Consider the following 7,500-nt stretch of genomic DNA (forward strand, 5'->3'; position numbering starts at 1 on the left):
GAGTCGAGATGGCGGACGCCCGCTCCGGAGCTTGATTCGGACCACTGCGAGACCAAAAGACAGGTGGACGCCTCGGACTCACGCGAGAACCTTCGTCAAGTGCCAAAGGGCAGGCTAGGAGAAACCGGAGCCGTGCCAAGCCCTCTGACTCGTTATTGGATGCCCGGTCTGCCCACCGGCGGTGGGCGCATTGCGGGGCAGAACGGGAGGAACGCCGGAGTCGGTAACACACCAGCCGGAGCTGGCCCCACTCCGAGCCCTCCCACGTCGGACACGAGTCGCCAAATCGATCGGTGGATACCGAGCACACAACACGCAGGGGAACTTGGTGAAAGAACTGCGCGTGTGCTTAACTACTCAGTAAAACAGATTTCCCTCACCCAGGGGCTTGCATCTGTGACAGACAGCGTCCTTTGTTGCGCAAAGACGGAGGGCCGTTGGAAACTAGTCTGTCCTGAGAGCCGGGCACGGGTACAAGCGGGGCTGCTGGCTCCCAGAGTACGATTTCAGCAAAACACCAAAGAGTTTGAAAAGTACAACAAAAGACTTTGTCAAAATTGTTCCAAGTCTCGCACACCGGTCATTTTGTGACTTTCCAAGTGCTCTTTTCAAAGGTCTCTTTCCTGAGATTGAGCACCTTTCAGCAAAGCATCACTTTTCGGGCGCTTTCAAAGTGTACCCGCTGTCGTAAAAATGTTCTGAAAATCGTGTTCCCGAAAATCTCCGGGCACCCCGCCAACCCCCAAGGACAGAAATGACAAGTGTCAAGTTGGCGGGGCGTCGGGCCACCTGCTGCCGGCCATGAGCATCCAAATCCCCGCAAAAGGGGCATTTTCATTTCTTCATCGGGACTTCCGGCAATTTCCAAGGTTCAACTCATTAACGTTGTTCGCAGACACTTGCCAGAAAATGCAAGTGGCCACTTTGCCGGGCCGACTCGCTTGCCCAAGCGGGAAACCATCAACCGAAGGCCCGGTAAGGCGGCCGAATCTGACCTCATAGACTTCCACACAACGGGACTTTTGACTTTCCCGGCCGCGGGTGGCCTCCACCCGGCCTCAGCCATCAGCCCTGCCTGCCTCCAGCCGCCTTCTGGTTAATGAGTTATCCAGCCTGGCACTTCGGTTGCGCCAGCGAGACCAAGTCTCGGCTTTGGTTAATGATTTGAGCCGAACCGACCTGCCCCCCGCCCCCCCCGGGCTGAACTCGGGCAGGTCTGCCGATTTCCCGACTCCTTTCGGGGCCTAATCGGGTCGCGCGAGCCGCCTGGCGCGATCGGGGACCATGCCCCGGCCTCTGCCAGGCCTCGGGCAGCCGCTTTTGAAGCCCGACCAAAAACCCGAAAAATGGGCAAAAAGGGAATAAATTCCCGCCCAAAAAGGGTGAATAGTCGGTTGGGCGGCAGCCCTGGTCGGTCTCTGCAGACCTGGAGGCTCGAGACGTTTGTTTGGAAAACTCACCAAGTCTCGATTCTGCCACCTCCTACCTCTGTGCAGATACCCCGCCAACCCCCAAGGACAGAAATGACAAGTGTCAAGTTGGCGGGGCGTCGGGCCACCTGCTGCCGGCCATGAGCATCCAAATCCCCGCAAAAGGGGCATTTTCATTTCTTCATCGGGACTTCCGGCAATTGCCGAGGTTCAACTCATTAACGTTGTTCGCAGACACTTGCCAGAAAATGCAAGTGGCCACTTTGCCGGGCCGACTCGCTTGCCCAAGCGGGAAACCATCAACCGAAGGCCCGGTAAGGCGGCCGAATCTGACCTCATAGACTTCCACACAACGGGACTTTTGACTTTCCCGGCCGCGGGTGGCCTCCACCCGGCCTCAGCCATCAGCCCTGCCTGCCTCCAGCCGCCTTCTGGTTAATGAGTTATCCAGCCTGGCACTTCGGTTGCGCCAGCGAGACCAAGTCTCGGCTTTGGTTAATGATTTGAGCCGAACCGACCTGCCCCCCGCCACCGCGGGCTGAACTCGGCAAGGTCTGCCGATTTCCCGACTCCTTTCGGGGCCTAATCGGGTCGCGCGAGCCGCCTGGCGCGATCGGGGCCCATGCCCCGGCCTCTGCCAGGCCTCGGGCAGCCGCTTTTGAAGCCCGACCAAAAACCCGAAAAATGGGCAAAAAGGGAATAAATTCCCGCCCAAAAAGGGTGAATAGTCGGTTGGGCGGCAGCCCTGGTCGGTCTCTGCAGACCTGGAGGCTCGAGACGTTTGTTTGGAAAACTCACCAAGTCTCGATTCTGCCACCTCCTACCTCTGTGCAGATACCCCGCCAACCCCCAAGGACAGAAATGACAAGTGTCAAGTTGGCGGGGCGTCGGGCCACCTGCTGCCGGCCATGAGCATCCAAATCCCCGCAAAAGGGGCATTTTCATTTCTTCATCGGGACTTCCGGCAATTTCCAAGGTTCAACTCATTAACGTTGTTCGCAGACACTTGCCAGAAAATGCAAGTGGCCACTTTGCCGGGCCGACTCGCTTGCCCAAGCGGGAAACCATCAACCGAAGGCCCGGTAAGGCGGCCGAATCTGACCTCATAGACTTCCACACAACGGGACTTTTGACTTTCCCGGCCGCGGGTGGCCTCCACCCGGCCTCAGCCATCAGCCCTGCCTGCCTCCAGCCGCCTTCTGGTTAATGAGTTATCCAGCCTGGCACTTCGGTTGCGCCAGCGAGACCAAGTCTCGGCTTTGGTTAATGATTTGAGCCGAACCGACCTGCCCCCCGCCCCCCCGGGCTGAACTCGGGCAGGTCTGCCGATTTCCCGACTCCTTTCGGGGCCTAATCGGGTCGCGCGAGCCGCCTGGCGCGATCGGGGACCATGCCCCGGCCTCTGCCAGGCCTCGGGCAGCCGCTTTTGAAGCCCGACCAAAAACCCGAAAAATGGGCAAAAAGGGAATAAATTCCCGCCCAAAAAGGGTGAATAGTCGGTTGGGCGGCAGCCCTGGTCGGTCTCTGCAGACCTGGAGGCTCGAGACGTTTGTTTGGAAAACTCACCAAGTCTCGATTCTGCCACCTCCTACCTCTGTGCAGATACCCCGCCAACCCCCAAGGACAGAAATGACAAGTGTCAAGTTGGCGGGGCGTCGGGCCACCTGCTGCCGGCCATGAGCATCCAAATCCCCGCAAAAGGGGCATTTTCATTTCTTCATCGGGACTTCCGGCAATTGCCGAGGTTCAACTCATTAACGTTGTTCGCAGACACTTGCCAGAAAATGCAAGTGGCCACTTTGCCGGGCCGACTCGCTTGCCCAAGCGGGAAACCATCAACCGAAGGCCCGGTAAGGCGGCCGAATCTGACCTCATAGACTTCCACACAACGGGACTTTTGACTTTCCCGGCCGCGGGTGGCCTCCACCCGGCCTCAGCCATCAGCCCTGCCTGCCTCCAGCCGCCTTCTGGTTAATGAGTTATCCAGCCTGGCACTTCGGTTGCGCCAGCGAGACCAAGTCTCGGCTTTGGTTAATGATTTGAGCCGAACCGACCTGCCCCCCGCCACCGCGGGCTGAACTCGGCAAGGTCTGCCGATTTCCCGACTCCTTTCGGGGCCTAATCGGGTCGCGCGAGCCGCCTGGCGCGATCGGGGCCCATGCCCCGGCCTCTGCCAGGCCTCGGGCAGCCGCTTTTGAAGCCCGACCAAAAACCCGAAAAATGGGCAAAAAGGGAATAAATTCCCGCCCAAAAAGGGTGAATAGTCGGTTGGGCGGCAGCCCTGGTCGGTCTCTGCAGACCTGGAGGCTCGAGACGTTTGTTTGGAAAACTCACCAAGTCTCGATTCTGCCACCTCCTACCTCTGTGCAGATACCCCGCCAACCCCCAAGGACAGAAATGACAAGTGTCAAGTTGGCGGGGCGTCGGGCCACCTGCTGCCGGCCATGAGCATCCAAATCCCCGCAAAAGGGGCATTTTCATTTCTTCATCGGGACTTCCGGCAATTTCCAAGGTTCAACTCATTAACGTTGTTCGCAGACACTTGCCAGAAAATGCAAGTGGCCACTTTGCCGGGCCGACTCGCTTGCCCAAGCGGGAAACCATCAACCGAAGGCCCGGTAAGGCGGCCGAATCTGACCTCATAGACTTCCACACAACGGGACTTTTGACTTTCCCGGCCGCGGGTGGCCTCCACCCGGCCTCAGCCATCAGCCCTGCCTGCCTCCAGCCGCCTTCTGGTTAATGAGTTATCCAGCCTGGCACTTCGGTTGCGCCAGCGAGACCAAGTCTCGGCTTTGGTTAATGATTTGAGCCGAACCGACCTGCCCCCCGCCACCGCGGGCTGAACTCGGCAAGGTCTGCCGATTTCCCGACTCCTTTCGGGGCCTAATCGGGTCGCGCGAGCCGCCTGGCGCGATCGGGGCCCATGCCCCGGCCTCTGCCAGGCCTCGGGCAGCCGCTTTTGAAGCCCGACCAAAAACCCGAAAAATGGGCAAAAAGGGAATAAATTCCCGCCCAAAAAGGGTGAATAGTCGGTTGGGCGGCAGCCCTGGTCGGTCTCTGCAGACCTGGAGGCTCGAGACGTTTGTTTGGAAAACTCACCAAGTCTCGATTCTGCCACCTCCTACCTCTGTGCAGATACCCCGCCAACCCCCAAGGACAGAAATGACAAGTGTCAAGTTGGCGGGGCGTCGGGCCACCTGCTGCCGGCCATGAGCATCCAAATCCCCGCAAAAGGGGCATTTTCATTTCTTCATCGGGACTTCCGGCAATTTCCAAGTTCAACTCATTAACGTTGTTCGCAGACACTTGCCAGAAAATGCAAGTGGCCACTTTGCCGGGCCGACTCGCTTGCCCAAGCGGGAAACCATCAACCGAAGGCCCGGTAAGGCGGCCGAATCTGACCTCATAGACTTCCACACAACGGGACTTTTGACTTTCCCGGCCGCGGGTGGCCTCCACCCGGCCTCAGCCATCAGCCCTGCCTGCCTCCAGCCGCCTTCTGGTTAATGAGTTATCCAGCCTGGCACTTCGGTTGCGCCAGCGAGACCAAGTCTCGGCTTTGGTTAATGATTTGAGCCGAACCGACCTGCCCCCCGCCCCCCCCGGGCTGAACTCGGGCAGGTCTGCCGATTTCCCGACTCCTTTCGGGGCCTAATCTCGGGTCGCGCGAGCCGCCTGGCGCGATCGGGGACCATGCCCCGGCCTCTGCCAGGCCTCGGGCAGCCGCTTTTGAAGCCCGACCAAAAACCCGAAAAATGGGCAAAAAGGGAATAAATTCCCGCCCAAAAAGGGTGAATAGTCGGTTGGGCGGCAGCCCTGGTCGGTCTCTGCAGACCTGGAGGCTCGAGACGTTTGTTTGGAAAACTCACCAAGTCTCGATTCTGCCACCTCCTACCTCTGTGCAGATACCCCGCCAACCCCCAAGGACAGAAATGACAAGTGTCAAGTTGGCGGGGCGTCGGGCCACCTGCTGCCGGCCATGAGCATCCAAATCCCCGCAAAAGGGGCATTTTCATTTCTTCATCGGGACTTCCGGCAATTTCCGAGGTTCAACTCATTAACGTTGTTCGCAGACACTTGCCAGAAAATGCAAGTGGCCACTTTGCCGGGCCGACTCGCTTGCCCAAGCGGGAAACCATCAACCGAAGGCCCGGTAAGGCGGCCGAATCTGACCTCATAGACTTCCACACAACGGGACTTTTGACTTTCCCGGCCGCGGGTGGCCTCCACCCGGCCTCAGCCATCAGCCCTGCCTGCCTCCAGCCGCCTTCTGGTTAATGAGTTATCCAGCCTGGCACTTCGGTTGCGCCAGCGAGACCAAGTCTCGGCTTTGGTTAATGATTTGAGCCGAACCGACCTGCCCCCCGCCACCGCGGGCTGAACTCGGCAAGGTCTGCCGATTTCCCGACTCCTTTCGGGGCCTAATCGGGTCGCGCGAGCCGCCTGGCGCGATCGGGGCCCATGCCCCGGCCTCTGCCAGGCCTCGGGCAGCCGCTTTTGAAGCCCGACCAAAAACCCGAAAAATGGGCAAAAAGGGAATAAATTCCCGCCCAAAAAGGGTGAATAGTCGGTTGGGCGGCAGCCCTGGTCGGTCTCTGCAGACCTGGAGGCTCGAGACGTTTGTTTGGAAAACTCACCAAGTCTCGATTCTGCCACCTCCTACCTCTGTGCAGATACCCCGCCAACCCCCAAGGACAGAAATGACAAGTGTCAAGTTGGCGGGGCGTCGGGCCACCTGCTGCCGGCCATGAGCATCCAAATCCCCGCAAAAGGGGCATTTTCATTTCTTCATCGGGACTTCCGGCAATTTCCAAGGTTCAACTCATTAACGTTGTTCGCAGACACTTGCCAGAAAATGCAAGTGGCCACTTTGCCGGGCCGACTCGCTTGCCCAAGCGGGAAACCATCAACCGAAGGCCCGGTAAGGCGGCCGAATCTGACCTCATAGACTTCCACACAACGGGACTTTTGACTTTCCCGGCCGCGGGTGGCCTCCACCCGGCCTCAGCCATCAGCCCTGCCTGCCTCCAGCCGCCTTCTGGTTAATGAGTTATCCAGCCTGGCACTTCGGTTGCGCCAGCGAGACCAAGTCTCGGCTTTGGTTAATGATTTGAGCCGAACCGACCTGCCCCCCGCCCCCCCCGGGCTGAACTCGGGCAGGTCTGCCGATTTCCCGACTCCTTTCGGGGCCTAATCGGGTCGCGCGAGCCGCCTGGCGCGATCGGGGACCATGCCCCGGCCTCTGCCAGGCCTCGGGCAGCCGCTTTTGAAGCCCGACCAAAAACCCGAAAAATGGGCAAAAAGGGAATAAATTCCCGCCCAAAAAGGGTGAATAGTCGGTTGGGCGGCAGCCCTGGTCGGTCTCTGCAGACCTGGAGGCTCGAGACGTTTGTTTGGAAAACTCACCAAGTCTCGATTCTGCCACCTCCTACCTCTGTGCAGATACCCCGCCAACCCCCAAGGACAGAAATGACAAGTGTCAAGTTGGCGGGGCGTCGGGCCACCTGCTGCCGGCCATGAGCATCCAAATCCCCGCAAAAGGGGCATTTTCATTTCTTCATCGGGACTTCCGACAATTGCCGAGGTTCAACTCATTAACGTTGTTCGCAGACACTTGCCAGAAAATGCAAGTGGCCACTTTGCCGGGCCGACTCGCTTGCCCAAGCGGGAAACCATCAACCGAAGGCCCGGTAAGGCGGCCGAATCTGACCTCATAGACTTCCACACAACGGGACTTTTGACTTTCCCGGCCGCGGGTGGCCTCCACCCGGCCTCAGCCATCAGCCCTGCCTGCCTCCAGCCGCCTTCTGGTTAATGAGTTATCCAGCCTGGCACTTCGGTTGCGCCAGCGAGACCAAGTCTCGGCTTTGGTTAATGATTTGAGCCGAACCGACCTGCCCCCCGCCACCGCGGGCTGAACTCGGCAAGGTCTGCCGATTTCCCGACTCCTTTCGGGGCCTAATCGGGTCGCGCGAGCCGCCTGGCGCGATCGGGGCCCATGCCCCGGCCTCTGCCAGGCCTCGGGCAGCCGCTTTTGAAGCCCGACCAAAAACCCGAAAAATGGGCA

The sequence above is a fragment of the Pristiophorus japonicus genome, unplaced genomic scaffold (assembly GCF_044704955.1).
Source record: "Pristiophorus japonicus isolate sPriJap1 unplaced genomic scaffold, sPriJap1.hap1 HAP1_SCAFFOLD_1424, whole genome shotgun sequence".
NCBI lineage: Eukaryota > Metazoa > Chordata > Chondrichthyes > Pristiophoridae > Pristiophorus > Pristiophorus japonicus.